Source organism: Amblyomma americanum, chromosome 1 (genome assembly GCF_052857255.1).
Source record: "Amblyomma americanum isolate KBUSLIRL-KWMA chromosome 1, ASM5285725v1, whole genome shotgun sequence".
Lineage (NCBI taxonomy): Eukaryota > Metazoa > Arthropoda > Arachnida > Ixodida > Ixodidae > Amblyomma > Amblyomma americanum.
In genome coordinates this window covers 404,814,219-404,834,142 of record NC_135497.1, presented here as the reverse complement: position 1 = coordinate 404,834,142, position 19,924 = coordinate 404,814,219, and the positions used below count along the sequence as shown (strand labels likewise).

The 19,924-nt window shown below is 46.3% G+C and overlaps 1 pseudogene; it reads left to right on the top strand.

Moving 5' to 3' along the window:
* LOC144124035 (uncharacterized) overlaps nucleotides 1-19,492 on the top strand; it is a 67,778-nt pseudogene extending 48,286 nt beyond the window's left edge.
* Nucleotides 19,493-19,924: the final 432 nt, after the last annotated feature.

Here is a 19,924-nt window from a genome sequence, read left to right as displayed (position 1 = left end):
ACATGCTTTCGCGCCACACCATTCGACCGTCTACAAGCTCCTGGTCATCTCCTGTCGTTCTCGCCCGTAAAAAAGATGGCTCAATTCGTTTCTGCGTGGATTACCGTGCCCTTAACAAGATAACCCATAAAGATGTCTACCCGCTCCCTCGCATCGACGACGCGTTGGACTGCCTCCAAGGCGCTGAGTACTTTTCAAGCCTCGACCTCCGCTCGGACTATTGGCAAATCCCCATGCACGAATCAGACAAGGAGAAGACCGCATTTGTTACCCCGGACGGTCTTTACGAATTCAATGTGATGCCATTCGGACTGTGCAATGCCCCGGCCACATTTGAGCGCATGATTGACACCGTGCTACGGGGCATGAAATGGAAAACCTTCCTTTGCTATCTGGACGACATTATCATCTTTTGTCCGACTTCTCCCAGCACTTGCACCGTCTCAACGCAGTTCTCACGTGCCTTGCGGAAGCCGGTCTTCAATGAAATACCAAAAAGTGCCACTTTTCCACCAAAAGCATCAAAGTACTCGGCCACATCGTTAGTAAGGCCGGAATCCGACCTGATCCTGAAAAAATTGCCGCTGTCCTCAGTTTTCCTCGCCCCCAGCGCCTGATAGAACTTCGCAGCTTCCTGGGCTGAGCGTCCTACTTCCGCCGTTTCATACGTAATTTTGCATCCATAGCGTCCCCCCTCCATAAACTATTGACTTCTGAGACGCTTTATCTGTGGTCCACTGAATGCGAAGAGGCCTTCCAAGCCCTCAAGCAGGCGCTCACTTCAACGCCTGTGCTTCGCCATTTTGATGAGGCAGCCCCCCCCCCGTTCTCCATACCGACGCCAGTGGACAAGGCCTTGGCGCTGTTCTCTTACAACGCAATGATGCCAACCAAGAGTAGGTTGTAGCGTACGCCAGCCGTTCTCTTATTACAGCTGAGCGTAACTACACCATAACAGAGCAAGAGTGTCTTGCCGTTGTTTAAGCAATCCAGAAATTTCGCCCCTACTTGTACGGCCGTCGCTTCACCATTGTCACCGATCATCACGCGCTCTGTTGGCTGTCGACACTGAAGACCTTGTCCGGCCGTTTGGGTCGCTGGGTGCTACGTCTTCAGGAGTACACCTTCAATATCACCTACAAATCTCGGAGAAAACACCTCGACGCTGACGCCCTGTCTCGATGCCAGTTGCCTGACTCCCGGACTCACGCTGTGGCCCCCTCAACAACGTGCCCTTCATCTCAGGCGTCGGACCTCCCTCTGGATTGTGTACCCATTGTTGTTGCACCAGACGACGTCCACGCCGATTTGCCCTCCCATCAGCTGGCTGATTCATACTGCCGCACTAACATCGATTGTCTCCGAGGCCAATCAGCGGCACCCAACAGTCGCTCGCGCCACCAGCTTCGCCAGTTCAGATTTCAGCACGGCACACTCTACCGCTGCAACTACCACCCTACGGGTCACCGGTGGGTTCCCGTTGTGCCTCGCTTCCTTCGTCTTCAAGTTTTCCAGGCTTACCACGACGACGACTCTGCCGGTCATTTGGGTCACCTGAAGACGTATGACCGCATCAAGAGCCGATACTTCTGTCCTGGGCTCTTTACTAGCGTCGCCAAATACATATCCTCCTGTGTGTCTTGCCAGCGTCGCAAGCGGTCAACATCCGTTCCTGCCGGCCTCCTAGAGCCACTTCCTTGCCCATCCGTGCCTTTCGTCACCGTCGCCATCGACTTGTTTGGTCCCTTTCCCTTTACGCCAGCTGGCCACCGTTGGGTTGTCACCGCCATTGACCACCTCACGCGGTATGCTGAAACAGCCCCGCTTCACTCCGGTGCCGCTTCGGAAGTCGCCGACTTTTTCTTGCATGCGATAGTGTTGCGCCATGGTGCTCCTCGTGTCCTGATCAGCGACCGTGGGAAGACATTTTTGTCCCATGTGCTCGAAGAGGTCCTCCGCGCCACCAACACTGTCCACAAGACATGTTCTAGCTACCATCCTCAAACCAACGGTCTCATCAAGCGATTTCACCGTACCCGATCTGACATGATATCTATGTACATTCCGCCTGACCATAAGAACTGCGACAACTTTTTGCCCTTTGTCACCTTTGCCTAAAATTCCGCAGTTCAACGCACCACTGGCCACAGCCCTTTATTCTTGGTTTATGGCCGTGTTCCATCCTCATTATTCGATACCGCATTCTTTTCTGCTCCCGCATCTCCGTCTGCGTCTCTGGGCGAAGAGTTCACTTCTCGGATGGCCTATTGTCGCCACCTCGCCCTCGTCAACACCGAAGCCACTCAGCAAGACCGCAAACATCGCTATGACCTGCACCACCGTACGGTCTCCTTCCGACCCGGAGATGAGGTCCTCCTCTGGACACCCGTCCGCACGCCTGGACTGTGCGCAAAGTTTCTCCAGCGCTTTATCGGACCTCATCTTGTCGTCCAATAAACATCTCCGGTCAACTATGCCGTTGCTCTCTCGCACCCCGTCATCGACCGCCGTCGCCACTCTCAAGAAGTGGTTCATGTATCGCGGATGAAACTCTCCACCCGTCGCCCCTCTTCTATTTAATCCGCGGCCAGGATGGCCGCTTTCCTGCCGGGGAACTATTTGTTCTTGTTGTTAGCCTATCAAAAGATGGCACATACCCACACTGAGGGATCGGCCAAGAATCGGGTGGCTATTCACCTGAACGCAGTTAACAAAAAGGAAAAGCACGTGGGAGCGCAACACCGGTGAATTTTTCGTCATGAACAGAAAAGGGATGAGTGTTTTGGTTTTAAAATTTTAAGAATAAAAATAAAGTGAGGGATTAAATAATAATAATTTAGTCAAAATGTAATAATTGATAGAAAAGAAAAGGTTAGAACACTTAGCAAGGCAGTCGGTGAGATTCTATCAGGAAATTTAGAACAGCGGTACAAACAGATCTGTGGCTGAACCCAAATGTGGCGGCGCCAAATGATAGCAAGAGCGGGCTGCTCAAACTAAGGCCAAGATGCTGCAAGGGCTCATCCAGCAACCTTTTTCTCAGAGAGTTGAATCGGCGACAATACAGCCAAAAATGTTCAATAGATTCAGGCTCACGGCAAAATGCACAAAGGGGAGAGAGCGCCAAACCCGACTGGTGTAAATAGAAATTTAGAGGGGGGATGCGGCAGCGCAGCCTCGTCAGTGATACTTCAAGCTGCCGAGAGCAACAAATTTTCCTGTTCCAATAATATTTAAGGTGCTCATAATCCGCCGATGTTAAAAGTGATGTGTCTTGCGTGCTTAAAAACGCACGTCGCCGAAATCTAGATGCTGTAATATAGGCTGTAGCCGGGATGATTGGCAACACGGGGCCGCTGAGGGAAGCCTTTGCGAGATTATCAGCAGTCTCATTTACTGTCACACTGCTGTGACCGGGAACCCACACTAAATGAACAAGGCTCAAATGCGGAGGAAGTAGGGATAAGAAAGTTGTTAAAATGGTACCGTCAACATGTGCAGCGAGGGACGAACACAAAGATAAAGAATCAGTAATTACTGCAACTGCTGTAATAGAGGGGTCTAGCTTACGTAGAGCAAGTACAACTGCTAGAAACTCTGCTTGAAAAATAGGGGTGAAATCTGGAAGGCGCAGAGAAGAGGACCAGTCTAAATGCGAGCAAAAGATTCCCACACCTGCTTTTTCATTGCATTGCGATGTATCAGTGGCTATTCCTATATCTGTAGGTAGGGTCCTCAGATGATCTTCTAGAAGACCATTTAGAATACTCGGTGGCAAAAGTTTTGCATTTTTTGGGAATATGTCGTCGAAAACAATGTGGATAGCGGGTCCATTGCGAAGCGCAGGAAGGATATCATAAATGTTTACATCTAAAGGCTGAAGCAATCTTTGCACAAACACTAACTGAGGGGAATTAAAACGAGACCAGGGGACACCAAAAAAGGAGGTCGGCTGAGAACAGAAAATGCTTTGGGAACGGTGGAAATGGGAATCATAGATCCTGAGGTAAGTTTGCACAGTTAAAAATCGAGGTCGTGATAAGAGAGACGGAATGCGGGCTTCAAGGTACAGCACATTGATAGCCACAAATTTTGGAAGGCCGAGGCACATGCGAAGTGCTTCCCTCTCTAAAAGGACGAGAGGGCGAAGTTTATATGTAGCCGAGCCTGAAAACAACACTGATCCAAATTCTAAAATTGGCCTGACATACTTTATGTAGATCAATAATAGCGCATCTCTGCGCATGCCGTACCGGTGATGACATAATCTCCGTAACATGCCCACGGCATGAGCCCCTTTCGCCGCGACATGGTCAATGTGAGGTCGCCAGGTGAGTTTGTTGTCATAAATAACCCCTAGGTATTTTAGGGATTGAACCTGCGGTATTATTTTTAACTGGCAAGTGAGAGAGACCACTACAGGAGTGAATAGATGGAAAACAAGAGTGGCGCACTTGCCAACATTTAACTTCAGGTGTAATGCGCTCAACCAGTGCTCAAGTGTATTCAAATATGACTGCAACAGACCATACAGAGAATGTAAATCCGGCGCAGCAACAAATAACGCAATGTCGTCCGCATAGACGTAAGTGCGTACATGGGGGTAGAGAGGAATTGAGCTCAACAGAATATTAAAGAGCACAGGAGAAAGAACAGCTCCTTGCGGTACACCTCGCGTTTGTCTATACCTCTCTGAATGAACACCATTATGGACGCAAAAGAATTCCCTGTTATGAAGAAATGCAGATATCCATGCAACTATATAATCTGGAAATTGAAGAGACTGTAGCCTATGTATCAGGATGGAGTGTTCTACACTGTCGTAAGCTTTGGCGACGTCTAACGCAACCAAAGCCGCGACCAGGCGTTGACGACGAGCAAGGAGAATCCGCCTTTTTCACGACGCGACTGCGCATGCGTCCATCTCCTGGCGGCGGTGTCGCGAAACATATTGGAAGGGTCGCGCGCTCCACTCGAGACCGGCTGTGGAAATGTAAATAAACCGGCTTCCTACGCGGGGTGCGTTGCTGCCGCCGTCGGGCGTTCAGCGCGACGCATTTGGCTATACCTACGAAATATGTTGCATGCGGCTGCAATGCCCAATATGTAAAGGGAAGCAAACTCAAATTTTTTCGCTTTCCGAGCGCTTCCCGGGACAGCCTTCGACGCGAAGCGTGGATAAAAGCAATTTGCCGGCTCTACGATTGTGGCCGCCCTTAGGCACTGTCAAGCACGTCAAGACTGTGCGGGAATCACTTTGTGACAGATACGGACGAGGTACTGTGTTTAAATGCATGTGCAGCCTATCACGAAGTGTTTTATTCATGGGCAGGAAGGCCTCGAATGTCACCGCGGCACCCAGACTTCGTTACGTTTTTTGCTTTCTCAAGCAAGAAGGCCAAATGGGCAAGTGCTGTGAGCCGCTTTCAACGCGCGATGGAGCGAGCAACGAAAAAGAAGCTACCAGAGCATGCACGCATGGTGCTAAAATTTTGCCATAATCTCCTATGGAAATTTCCTTGTTTATGCCACTACACCCCGGCCAATCCCCCCGTGTGGGTATGGGCCATGTATTAAGAGGCAGAAGAAGGTGCGTTGTTCGTGTGTTCCAATCATATCCATGATGAAAAGCTCTGCGAGGTATCACCGGAATGGATCAATGTGCGCTTCTCACGCTCGTCTTTATGGACGCGCATGCTTGTTTAACCTATGCAGCGGTGTGCTGTGGGAAAATACAGTGAAATGCTAACAGAGCTGCTTTTTTGCGAGTACGCTTGTGCTTTTATAGCTCGTGTAGCTATTCTACAGCGCTTGAGCACAAACGATTGCTTGAGGAAACTATTGTCCCCAGTCGTTTTCTGTACTACGGCGTGCACGATGTAGTATCCACCTTTCATGGATGGAGGGCATATACAGCGGAAAACGCCAGCCTCACTGATTGGGGATATTTCATTGAACATTATGTTCCGAATGTAGCCTTCATCTCTGAAGTGGCGGCCCTTGCTCAGCTGGTGTTTGCATCGAATGCCGGATGATCGAAGATACGGAAGAATTTGCTCTTCGGTGGGCACTGCAGCCTGCCTCGGACTTCGCACCCAGCCATCAGTCTATCTTAGAAATCCTCCAGGTACCAGGTGCTGCCCAGGACACGCCATCGTCGACAGATTCTAACAAAACGTGCTCCAGAGCGGCACTCAGTCCGGCCGGGTTGGGCGCGCAGTACCCTACCAGTGAGCTTCCAGCGTTGTACGCGAGGTGGCAGTACAGCAAAATGAAAAAGGCGGATTCTGCTCTCAAGATCAGCATGTACATTCCATATCGAACACCGTGGCCGGAAACCGAGTTGGCACGGGCTGAGTATACTTTTGCGGTCCACAATGGCTGACACCCGAATCAGTAACACCCTTTCTATCAATTTTACCACGTTTGATGTTAAAGAAATTGGACTAATATTATCCAATTCATAGCCTCCACCCTGATTTTTAAGTAAAGGGATCACCTTGGACAGCTTCCATTCAGAAGGTATCCAAGCGTGTTTGAGAGAGTAGCTTATTAGGTGCAATAAGGAGTTGGGAGACTCTTCAAATAGAATCTTGAGCATCTTTGTAGTAACACCATCAGGACCAGGAGCAGCAGCTGGCAATCTCTGGACAACTTGTGAAAGCTCTGATAGATTTACTTGTGAGGCATTATCATTTGGCACGACTGGTGCCAACAACAATGGTCGCAAATGTAGTAAAGACGAGAACCGCTTTTGCAGGCCTGTGGCTATTGATTCAACCGCCTGGATAGCTTCTACAGGTGACATAACTAATGTCTGAAAATTATGAGAGGACATGAGCTGTTTCCTAGACCGGAGAAAACCGAATAGTGCACGTCGGTTGCCCGCCTTTGAAAGATAATCGAAGTGTTCTGAGTCATATTTTTCCTTCGCGCGAGAAACTGCGCGTTTAAAGGCGGCTGCCATAAATTTATAATCACTCCAGTTATTCGGACATTGGTTATGAAGAAGCTTTTTCCATGCTGCCTTCCTCCGCCTGTAATCTATTGTACAGTCCGCATTCCACCAGTTAGAAGAATTCCCTTTTGTTGGCCTCACCAGGAACTCCGACTTTTTACGGCTTTCCTCTATAGCCAGACATATGCTTGCTGACTGGTGGACCTCGGCGATGTTAGACACTGAAGCAAGAGCAGAGCGCAACGCTGTCTGAAATCTGTCATACTTTACATGTGACCGCAACTGAGAAGACGCCGGAGTAACACGACATATGATATCAAAATGAATGGGTATATGTCACTTGAGGTGCCGCTATCAACTGTCGACCAATTCGTTACGCCAATTCCAGGACTAATGAACGTGAGATCTAAAACAGATTGAGTGTGTGAGCGAAGATAAGTGGCCGATCCTGAATTTAAGCACATCAGGTTGTGATCAGAAACCCAGTCCCAAAGGCGCTGAGTCGCTAGAGCATTTGTAAGGCACTCCGACACACTTGCGACAATCTTTTCTACCATTTTAGACATCGAAGCCTCCACAGCAGCCGCAATTGCCTGGGACAGCGTTGAGTCTAACATGACACCTTGCCGAGCGGTCACACCGGCATAACCGTGGGCACGTTCTTTGACCTCTGAAATAGCGTCACGGCGCGAACAGCGTTTCTTGTCAATTATTTCCAGAATTTGAATTTCCTGAGCTCGAGAGGGACAATTTGAGTAGTTTGCAGAGTGAGCACCACCGCAAAGGCAACACTTCTCATTCTTCTCAGTGCAGGTGCTCGTTGAATGACCATCCCCACAGTTGCAACACCTCAAGTTGGATTTGCAACCGCCGGCGCTATGTCCATAGCGCCAGCAGTTGTTACACTGAAGAGGCCGAGATGATAATGGGTCTACCCGAAAAATTAGAGGCCATGCCTTGATTTCAGAGGGGCAGGAAGTGCCGGCAAAGGTAGCAATCACTGATTCAGTGGGCATCCGCAAGTTGTTTACATCCCGGCTACAGCGGTGCACAGCAAACAACACCTGCAGCCGACAGAAGCTAAAGAGTCTCTGCCGGAGACAGGGAAGAGTCTACGCCTCGTACAATACCTTTCGTGCACGCCAGATGTGAAGGGATGAAGGAACTTACCCGAAGGGAGGAAAAGGATGAGGAGTTTAGTAAATCTCTTACACTGGCGATGTCTGGCGATCTGCACAGAATCCCGCCGCGTCCAAACTGGCGAACCTCTGAGATTGACTCATAATGAGAAGTCGCCGACAGGAGAGCAGCCGGAACAGCACCAGGGTTGTTCATCTTGATTGCACCACCATCCTTAGGCACCAGCGCGGCAGGGATACTGCCGACACCACTGCGCAAAAAAGCTTCCAACGGTAGGAGATCAGTGGACATAGAAGCTGACCAGAGGGAACTCCCCTGGCCGGGAGACTGGGTGGACATAGTCCGGGCTTACTGCCTTACCGCGCAAAGACGCAGAGAAAAAATGCCACAACCAGCCACCCGAAACTTAGCCGATCGTTCCCAGCAGAGCAACGATTTTAGCCACTGGAGACCGGCACTTCGATCGCGATCGGCAGCGCGGGCGAGGGCTCTTTCTACTAGGCCCGTGCTCGCTGTGAGCACTTTGCGCGAACTTTCACCTTTTTCATCTGTATATTCCCATCATCATCGTCGTCGCTTGCCTGGGCTCCGGGGAGCGCGCGCTGTGTGCCCGGCTGTTCCCGAATAAAAGACGCCTGTGCAAGCGGCGGCTCACAGTGCTTTTATCGGTTTCGCTTAGTTCCGGAACGAAGCAGCAAGTTTTGGTTTCGGTCGAGATGCAATCGACAGCAGGCGGCGCAAAGGTTCAGATGACGCATGACGGCGAGAGAGTCGCGAGTGCGGACGCTGAGTCTGTGAGCGACGTATAGTGCTAGGTCTAGCAGCGCCAGCGGGGCCGTCTCGGATTGCGTCGCAGAATTGAGCGTGGCGGGTTGTCTGAAGCCTCCCTTGGAACAGATATCGTGAGCGGCGACTGTGCGTTTGCCGCTGCTGCTTAAGATGGAAGCTTAACCGAGTTCACTGAAGTGGATATCGTAAACGACGGCTGAGCTTGCCCCTCGCTCTGGTTTGCGAATGGCAGTATGGCGCCGTTGTGAGCGAATTGAGACAAGCGCTGGCTTTGCCGCGCCCTTGGCCAGCGGGAGGGAAATTTCTACTTCGACACTGCTGCCAGGAAGGATATTTTTGAATCCCTGCCGTCTCACATCCGTCTCGCCGTCATGGTAAGTGATTTTGCGTCTTAAATATCGTTGTACGATAAAGACGTGAGCTGGCTTGTGTGGAGCGCTGAAGCACTGTGCTGCGGAATGGAGCAAAACATTAGCGCAGTTTTTTAAACGACGCGCTGCCAGTGTATGGGTTGTTTTATATGACTATGCGCCAGCGCTTGAGCACCTGCATTGTCAGTCAATCCCACTGCCTGCGTTATAAGTTCGCCTTCATTCCCCAAAGCACCGCACGAGCGCTCCGTAGTACGTCTGCTTGCGTCTGCACTGAATTACACCTTGCAAGTGGCTGTATGTTTTCGGAATTGTTATTTTAGTGCCCTCCGAAGCAATTGTGTCATTTTAGTTTGGATATGTGCAGCATTTTTGGCCACTCTTAATTTCTTGCATGTTCGCAGAACGAGGTATGCGGCATCGCTATTAACATAAAAAAAATCAGGTCGCTTTTTCTAAAATGCCATGGTTCCCCACAAAAAAACATACATTTGCTTATCGTGCGCGTCGCAGCAAATTTATGAATGTGCTCAAAGCTTGTGAAGTGCATACTTGTATTCTGCCGTCATAGATTCGGCCGCCACATTTAGAATTCCAGGCTGATTATTTGTTGCTTTCAGTCAATGGTGCAATCTCTTTGTCACTGGAACACAAGTGAAAGCGAGAAAACAACGGCTGTCAGTTCTTGCCTTATGTTCTGCGGTTCGTTGCGGCATAACTTCGATGGATGCAGTATAAACGTGCTGTCACTATTTGTGAAAATATAACAGCTGCTTTAATTTCAAAGCATCACATACTTCACTGCCTTGCTCAGCTATCATTATTGGAGTCAGTAATTCGAACGACATACATTTTATTCATAATGACTTGCTTGGTATAAAACCTGACTGGGCATTGTTCTATACAGGTTCTAATCTATGAAGAACTCTAAGGTTGCACCAGTTTAATCTACAAGCAGTACCATCAGTTCAGAGTTAAGTCGCAAAGAAAGATGCCCCCTGCAACACTTGTAGGTATTTTTGTGCAAATTATTGGGTGGACATAGGCAGGAACTGAAATTATTGTACGAAAACAGCAGCTCAGTATTTATCTGAGCATCTGATGACTACCTTTTTAGGCACAGAATTTACTCAAATTTAGTCATTGATGTCATGAGCCTTAGCAGAGCTTGGGTTTTGTGATTATTTTAGAATGGGGCTGACACAAAGCCCTGGTGTTTCGTTATCTTGCAAAGAGGCGGGATGCAAACAGTGACAGTAAGGAGCTGCTGACCACCAAGGGAATTACGTTAAAATTCAGGCATAGTTACTTGTGCAATTAAAAAAAAAGACAATAGTAGGAATAAGGAGCCAGTGTAACTGCTGCAACTATGCTCAGTTCCGAGAATAGAGTAATTTCATGACTAAACCAGATACAGTGTACTGACACGCTGCTATTTTGGGATTTGCATTGCGACTGTCTCATTTTCACGCCTGTTCACTACCACTCTTTTCAACTAACCAATAACCCAATGTTGAGACGGATGTGGTTTCTTTAGACTTTCACAAAATTATGGAGAGGCGATCACCATTATTTGCTTTTGTGACTGGGATTTTTTTCATTTTATTGACAAATGGTAATGAGGTCTGGATATGGTGCAGCTATTTTTTATTTTCAGTTGGAAAATAGTGTTTTGTGTTGTAGTCTTCGATGACATCCAATCATTGTGGAGTGCTACTTCACAAGCTGTGTATAATGGTGATATACATCTTGAACAACACCATACCGGTTTTGTATTTTTAGGTCTTCATTATACACACACAAATATGATTCATGGGGAGTACTGATTGTTGCATCCTGGGCCGTTATAGGTGCTCAAAATGTGATTCCCTAGAAAACATTTGCTCCTTCAATGCTAAGCAAAAATTCCTGTAGTCGCCATATGTATCAAATGTCAGGGATAAAGCAAGAGTGGTAGATTTCGTGTGCAGCTGTACCTTTCGAATACGCACTTTGTATCACGCTCCCTTATGAGCAGTGGCTCACATTGTTTCTTTAGGCTCTAGTTAGATTACAGTTAGGCTGTTGCTGCACTGGTTGCAATTAAATGAGATTGAGCAGCTCAGTTATCGTCTAGCTAGAATATGGTTTTCAAATCTTTGGCAGGGAGGCCATTGCAGCATTTTGTTTAACTTTTGCATAGTTGTGGTGGCCCACTAAATGTGATCATGGCTCTAATGGACAAATCATATGTACAGTTGCACCTCTGCAATATGGACACTTTGGTTTCCGAGCAAAATTCTCGCAAAGTGATTCATCCATACTAACGAATCATGAAGGAAAAAGTTTTGATACAAAACTTGTCGCCAAGGTTTCCTGCACATAGTGGTGGGCAATTAAGTTGAAGCTAGACAGTGTTGACAGCTCCAAGTACATTAGCCTGGTTAATATAATCTTTAAAAATCGGTCAGTCACATGTTTGAACCTCGCATTTATTTGACTTTATTCTTGACAAAATTGGGTTGAGCATGGTTTTTCTATGTAAAATTTCTAACTTTGAAGAGGGGAGACCACCCCCTCATGAATTCATCCCTAGGATAGTGTAGTCATAATATGCATTATAATAAAATGCGACAGTATTTTTTGCACTTCTACAAGTGTTTAAAATGTCAGTGATATTTAGTTTTTAATTTTGCAGGACCAAGCACTTACAGCATGCCTCCTCACCTATCAAGGCGCAGTTTTCCTATTCACGGGCCATCACCCTGTAGTGAAAACCTCATCGCTTCTGTGGGGATTCTGCTGTTTGCAGCCTTCTGGGTGTTCCGTTTGGAAACTCAAAAGAAGGCACTCTGTCTGCTGACCTTTCTTGAGAGTGCTTTTAGATATTTGGCTTAAAATAAACCACGCTTCGATGGTTTTGAGCTCATCAGTTTTTAAAAACCACTTCGTCTTTCCTTCACAGCTGCCTCTTCTATCTGCCTGTGCATGGTTTACATGTCTAGTTTTTTAGTACTGCTTGGAATACTGGTAGTGGAACACAAACTGTGCTGCTCTAACTTATCAATGTTAACATGATACAGTTGGCCAGAGCGAAGAAAAAGGAAAACAATATCAGCATGAATCTGAGAAAACTGATGTATAGCCTTTGTCAAAAAGTACAGAGCCAAAGGGTTTGGCTTCTAAGCCGTGTAATAAGGCCTCTGAGCATCCATAGATGTCCAACATTCACGGTGGCCAGGGCAAGAGTTTCTGTACCTTCAAGAGATCTGGAATGCTAGCGATGCACAACAAGGCTCAGAAGTGAATTCCTCTAAACTTCGACAAATGCTGTACTCGCATTTTGTGACAGCATGGAAAGACATGACAAACAGGAACAGCAACATTTCGTTGACCCTAAGAATCATCACCCTACTGGTTTCTTGTCCCTGCATAGGCTAGTCATGGTTTTTATCATTTTGCATCTAGCTCGGACAGCTTCCTGGGAGCACTGTCAGCATTTTGTAATTTTTTTGTTTTTAATAGACTTCCTGTTCTGCAACATGACACATTTGCTAGCATTTATACATATCCTTTAATTAGAAAATAATAATGGTGATAATGGATTTCGTGAACAATTAAGATTTCAAGCAAATATGTGCTTAGACACAGGTCTTCAGAAATTCAATTACTTTTATAATCACAAAGTTACTAGTCCTTAGTCTGATCAGTTGCCATGGGAACTTTTCTGGAATTTTTCTTCACTTCGTCCTAAAGTGAAGGCGATGAATGCCTTTCTCGCGATCAAAGAGTGCCTGTGCCCTGAGCGCTATACCTTAGCCCATGTGTTTTTGCTTTGCTTGTAGTGTGCACAGTCACGTAATACCAGGTTGAGTAATTCCTTGTGTTTCAGCATTAGTCATTACTTGTTAGCTAGATTGAAAAGCATGTGTGCATGTGTTTCTGTATTCTAATTTTTTTTATATATGTTATTAGTGCTGCATTTTATTTAATGCAGGCTCCATCAAATGGGTGACTAACATATCTTTCGGGGGACATAAACTTTCTCTAGAGCATAGGCCTCCATATATTGAGTGTAAAGTTTTGTTTTGTGTTCTTTTTATGTTATTGTGTTAATTTGAATGTATTGTATAAGTTTTCTAAGGTTATGTTCGTCCTATGTGTTTCTCAAGAACAAACAAACATTAGAGGTTGGATACCTGTGATATTTCACTGTAGATTTAGTGGGCTGCTTTAGGATGTCTGTTTAGTATTTCTTTTACTGTAGTTTGTAATCTGCATCTTGAAGTTAGCCACTTGGAATTAGCCACTGGGAATTGTCTGGTGCATAACATTTTTTAGCAAATCTTATCTGACAGCACCAATTAGCCTGAAGTGTAGCGAAGAAGTTTTCAAGTCAACTCTGCATTGTTTTTCAAGATTTGCTATTGTATCGTTTTGATTGCTTTTAGGTGCTGATTTCAAGTTAGTCCCCATCTCTAATACCTGTCGAAGAATTGTGGTTTGAAATGTTGTTTATTGTCCTCCATTTAAAAAAATAAAATTGTAATCTACAGGTCTTTGTGACCTTTACTTTACGCAGGCTTTTCAATTTCTTTTCAATTGAATAAGCTTGACACGTGAAGCAGCCTTTTAATGCTGCTGGTGTTAATATTTCAGATGTGTGTAGGTTAGTAACTGACATTTGTGATAATCCAGTGCTATTTCTAGCGGTGGTCTCTGTAATTCAGTATTTTCGAAAACCAATGCAATGAATGTAAGTTGCATGTACAAGTTAAATTGCGAACAGGGTTTTGAGGACGTGCTAGTAACAATGTTCTGTAAAGTGCTTAAAACTGCAGTCTCGAAATAAAATGTCTTTACAAACTTACACAGCTACCTTGCACTATGAAGGTAAAATCCAAGAACTACATTTTTGTTCGAAAATAAAACCACGGAGCACAAGCTATATGCAATGTTTTTGTGTAATCCTTACGGCGAATCCTGCTTTTATCGCCTTTGAGGACTTATAGACTGGATGAAAATAGTGCTCGAAAAATATTTTCAATGCGCGAGTGGGGCACGGGATTCAAAATTTTCTTTAAAAAGGTCCATTATGGACTGCACAAGTAAGTACAGTAATGAACGGAATTTAAGGATACAATATACAAATGCATTCCTTTTAAAAACTTCTAAAGGCAGAGAGATGGCAAACACTATTTGTCCAATGTAGAGCTGCCCGCAAGTGGCTTGTGCACCATTCAGGTTCTTTAACTTCAGGAATTCGGTTTTTGGACCACAGTGAAGAGATGGCATACTTTTACGAGAAAAAAATGTGTTGCAGGAATTTTGCACGTAGACCCGTTACCACGGTCTTGTTTTCAGTTTAATTGCCTGTCGTCTCCCCAGCTCGGCTTTTCTTGCCCATTGCGAACCACCCCGTCAAGATACTTTCGGCTAGCGCCGGAGCCATGGTTTGTGTATTTTGTTACAAAAGTGCCGTATACTCAGCGGAATCAGATTAAAGACGTTTCCTTGCCGCCACCGCTGGTCTCGTTTTGTTTCCGCGATGTACGGCAGTACGCTGCGACGTGACTGGGACGTCGTGTGTATGCATGGCGCCACGATCGTGCAACACAGGCATCCAGGAGGAGGTGAAGGCAGCGGTCCGATGCACTTTGTATCCAGCGTTCTTGCCCTGTTCCTTACAGTACTACTTCGTAACGGCATGGACGGAACGAGGCTGGTTGTTATATCTCAAAATTGAAGTTCGATTGGGCTTTGTTCATGATTACAAAGGGCATTCGAACCTGATTATTGTGATTAACTAACTAGCACCGTTCCGCCTAAATAGTTAGCAGTTCTAGTAGCCCTGTAAAAAAGAGCGAAAATGCAATATAGAAAAACGGACCGCTGTCATCACCTCCTCCTAGATGTCGGCATTGCAAAATCGGCGCCTGCATAAACACGACACCGCAGCCACCGCTCAGCGTATCGCCGTGGTTGAAACCTCCCAATGCAAACCGGAAGTGCATCTTATTTTTGGTTTAAAAATCTACACCAAATATACTCCCATAGTCAACCGCAAGTGCTTCGCATTTTTTGGTGTAAATATTTACACCCAATCTGCTTCCTTCGCCAACCGGAAGTCCTCCGTATTTTTTGGCGCTGAAACCTACCCCGAGTCTAACGGTGTATATCGAACCTCGATTTGGGAGGACGCTAGAGGACAAGCCAAAACCACCCATCTGGGTTGATTTGTGTTTAGTGTGTACCATCGTTCTGGATGTTCTTTTTTGTGAGTTGCAAAAGTTGCCGCGCTGTATGACAAAACTCAGGTATGCTTTTTGTGCCTTTCACTCGATTTTTCATGTACTCTGCAGCTACTTTACAGCGAAGCTCTCTCTGGCTCGAACAACAGAATTAATTACGATAAGTGCTCGTGCATTGTTTATACGCCACCACGAGAGACAGAAGTTCTGAGCTCTGCTTTTTTCTCTTCAAGCGAGAACTTTTTGCTGGGCTTCGTTTTGATATGTTGCATGTGTTCCTGGTAGGTGCGAGTGGTTTCGTGTAGCTAATGTGATCCCGCAATTAAATTATATGCTGTGTGATGAAAATTGTATCGGTTCTCTGTCATGAGCATAGCACCACAATCCTATCTGCTTCTGTATTTTTCAGAGAAATGTACTGCTGCGTACCTTTCTGCCACTCTGACAGAACAAAAAAAACTTGGAATAAGTTTTCACGAATTTCCCGCGAATGATTATCGCCGCCAAGCACGGCTGAAGGCCATATCAAGAAACGAGTTTGTCACAAATGAAAAGTCTGCTAGGAGTGTTGTCTGCGGCCTTCACTTTTAGATTCGGATTATACTTTGCGGTCCACAAAGCTGCGGTGCATGAAACGGGATGCTGTTCCGAGCGTGTTCGCGGGTTACCCAAGCTACATGCAGCCACAACAGCCACATAAAAGACGTAAGTAGGACAGCTTGACGCAGAATTCTACTCCAAACCAAGAAAGGGCATCAAATTTATCGAGGGGCCCTGATGAAGCTGCTGGTTCAACCTGTGGCCGCGAAAAAAGCACGGGCCATTCGGCAACTTCTGCCTGCTCGTTTCCTGTAGTGTATGAAATAGCCTGATTCATGCACCCTTGTTAGGAGATGAAGAAGCAAGTCCTAAAGGTGCATGATATGAGAAACCAAGTGCACAAGATGCAGTCGGTGAATTACAGCAGTCTAGTGAGGCGCTTGATTGCGCAACGCAAACTACTGATGACCTTCATCCGCGCAAGCAGTCGGATTCAAGGAATATAAACCGAATGAGAGTGCGATTGTTCAGGAAAGCAGATGTAATCGGGAAACTGCAGCGAGAAAACAGCCGCCTAAAAAAGAAGCTCAGTAGTTTTGAAAACCACTCTCCACTCGGCGTTGAGAAAGTGCTTGGACAAGGTCGGCACATCACAGTTCTGCTTGGAAGACTGCATAGCGGAACAGATCGCCAATGCGTCAAGGCAACGGCCCGTGTGGTCTCCAGACTGTGTCCGGGAATGTGTAGTTTTGTACTACCTGTCCCTTAAGGCATACCGTTGCTTACGGTACAGAGGACTGGAAATTGCCTCCAGAAAACACGCTACTTCGCTATCTTGGCAAAGCCCACCACAGTGAAAGTGGGATCGCACCATTAATGAAAGAACGCCTAAAGCAAGAGATGGGGCAGCTGAAAGAGCATGCGCGGTTTTCCTCAATAATTGTGGATGAAATGGCTATAAGCTCCAAATACATCTACGATCGTAAAATGGACTGCTTTTTTGGTCAGCAAACTGTGAGGGAAGACGCTGGGACAGGAGAGAATGTAAACAACATCGTGCTTGCCAACAAAGTGCTGTGTTTCGTTGAAACAGGCCTGTCCACGTCGTACAAAATTCCTTGCGGCTTTTTCATCACTAAGCGATTAAGTGGCAAGCTCCTGTATCAGCTGACAAAATAAGTGATCGCTGAAGTTGAAAAGCGTGTCCTCTACGCCTTCCGGATCATCACGGATAACCACAAGATTAATGTCACAATGATGCGCCACCTGGGAAATGGCTCCCGGTCAGTCATCCATGTGATCCAGAAAGGAGCCTATTCTTGTCCTTTGACCAGTGTCATATTTAAAAAAACGTCCGAAGCCTTCTTCTGGACGGGGAAATGACCGATGGCAGTCAGCCAATAACTGGAGAGTTTGTGAAGCAGCTCTATGTCCATCAAAAAACGAGATTGTGAAACCAGTTCGATTCCTGACACAGAAGCACATAGAGCCAACTAATTTTGAGAAGATGCATGTGGACAGAGCAGTGCAGCTCTTTTCAGATGAAGTTATCTCGGCGCTTTATTTTTTGAAAGAATACCCCAGTGACCACCCTCAGGCAGAACAGTTCACGAACGCAGACGCAACAATATTGTTTATGAAGATGATGCAGAAGTGGTTTGCCAGCCACAATGTGGCCAACCGAACAGCACGTGTGCATATGAGAAAGGCTGACCAAATGCACATTTTTTTGCGCTACCGACGAACGCCTACAATGGCTGGAGAAGGAGTTCCCAGACTACCTCGAAACTCTCTACAATGCCTGTAAAAGGAGCGGGAAAAAGTTTCTTAGTGCTGAAACCTACGAAGCTATCTTGCTGACAAGCAAATCTACGGTACTATGCACTAAGTACCTCCTCGAGAGCGGCTTCTTTTATGTTTTAATAAGGAACTTCTCGAGCTACCCCGTCGAGCTCCTCTTCAGTTCCTTGCGGCAAATGGCTGGCGGCAACGACTGTCTGGATGCAAGAGTCGTGACATTTAGCCAGGAGAGGATCTTGCGGACTGGCAGCCTGTTCCATCCCAAGCTTCAGAGGTTGAAAACTGACAGACCGTTTTGAGGTTGGTGCATGTTATTTGAGCTCCGGGACGAGTACTCATAGTTGTGAACAGGTTGTCTCTTATTTCAAAATAGAAAGCTTATCACATTTCAGGCCTTTGCACAACTAAGATTTCACGATGCGAGCAGCTACTAGTGTTGTAGCCTGCCTTCTAACGAATTTTTTACAGTTCAGAACACACGAGCACGCATATCTTGCTGTGCCGATGGGGAATGTGTTACAAGCACTTTTGCTTTTATGTGGCTGCTGCTTAGTAGTGGTGGAAACTGTTTTACACGTATTGTAGTATGCATGGCGCCTCCATGAATGTGACGTCCTCCGAACTTGATGTTCCAGCTGAAGCAACAGCACAGCCAACCACGCATGATTCGACCGAGACAGCGCAAGTTGCCGCAGCCAGGTATATCTTGCAGCAAATGTTTCTCAAGAGCTTACGCTTGGCTGGCTCGCTGGACTAGTAGCGCTGTTCTTTTGCAGCCAACAGCAATTTGTCTAATACATATATTTGGCTGATGTGAATAGTGTGCATATTTTTGTTTCAGGTTCACGGGAACTGAAGATTTTGTGATGCACATTGACGAGCTCTTCACATCCCTGAAAGCGATTCCTCGTGAGTGCACACTCGTTCACCTACTCCACCCATGTGAAGTGCCACCAAAATGCGATCTTTTCGCGTTATGTCAAGGCTATAACAACTGAGTGGTATCAATGCGGAAAATTTGAAAATTTTGAGGGAATGCACGTTGAGTGGCGACATGATATATGTCATATTTGGTTCATGCACAAGCTTTGTGTCTACATGCTGTCTAAATTTTGCTCTGCGGAACTTTTACATAGGTTAGTGCCAAAAGCTGTTTTTTTTGTGCTCTCACAAATGGGAATACATTGCAGAATGTCTAGCTCTATACACTAATATGGGTATGCTCTATTTCAGTACAGCGGCCCCCATCAACCATAGCAAATGCCAGCATCGCTTATATAGCAGGGTTCATGGCGAGATCAGTTGAAGAGCGGGGAACATGCAGCTTCTGCCCGCCCCTCCACCAGTCGGATGGACCCAGCCCCGTGCTGATGGCGCGTATTGATCTGCAATCAAGGGGTGGGCTAACATTCCCAAAGTCAGAATTTGTCACGGTCCTGGTGATCGTTAAGAAGGCTGTTGACATTGCCCTGCTGCACATAAAAAAGAGCAACATGCGTCAGCAGCTGGCTGAAGAGTTATTGCCTCGACTAGAGCAGTGCCCCCTTTTCGTTTGCCCAGCAAGGGATGACCACGCCGCAAGCACACTATCTGTAGTGTTTGATAATTTCAAGAGGCCACTCTTAGCCAACGTCACAGTTACTGTGATAGACAGGGCTGCTTAACGCAAAAAGCTGGCCTGCAAGCCACTGCACAGGAAAGTGCTCCGTGTTTAAAATAAAAAAAAATGTAAAAACGGATGTTGACCAATATGGCTCCGATTTTGTCTTTGTAAATAAAATGCCACTTATCCTCAAATGGTTTTATCTGTCCTCCTGCCAAGCTGTAGTTTCGGTGCTTTAAATCCTCTTTTTTGCTTGCCGCGCACGAAAGAAAAAAATGAGACTAAATTCGCCTCAATTTCAACCATACAAAACGTAAAAAAAACATATGCATTGCAGGATTATATTTATTTGTGGATACTGCTAGCCTCTATTGGAGGCTGTAGCAGGATTGGGGTATAATATGATACATTTGAACACGTCACAAAAGAGCCATCCACAAAAAGGAAGCCCAACATTTGAGTGGGGCAATTCATTCAGTGGCATCTGCAAGCA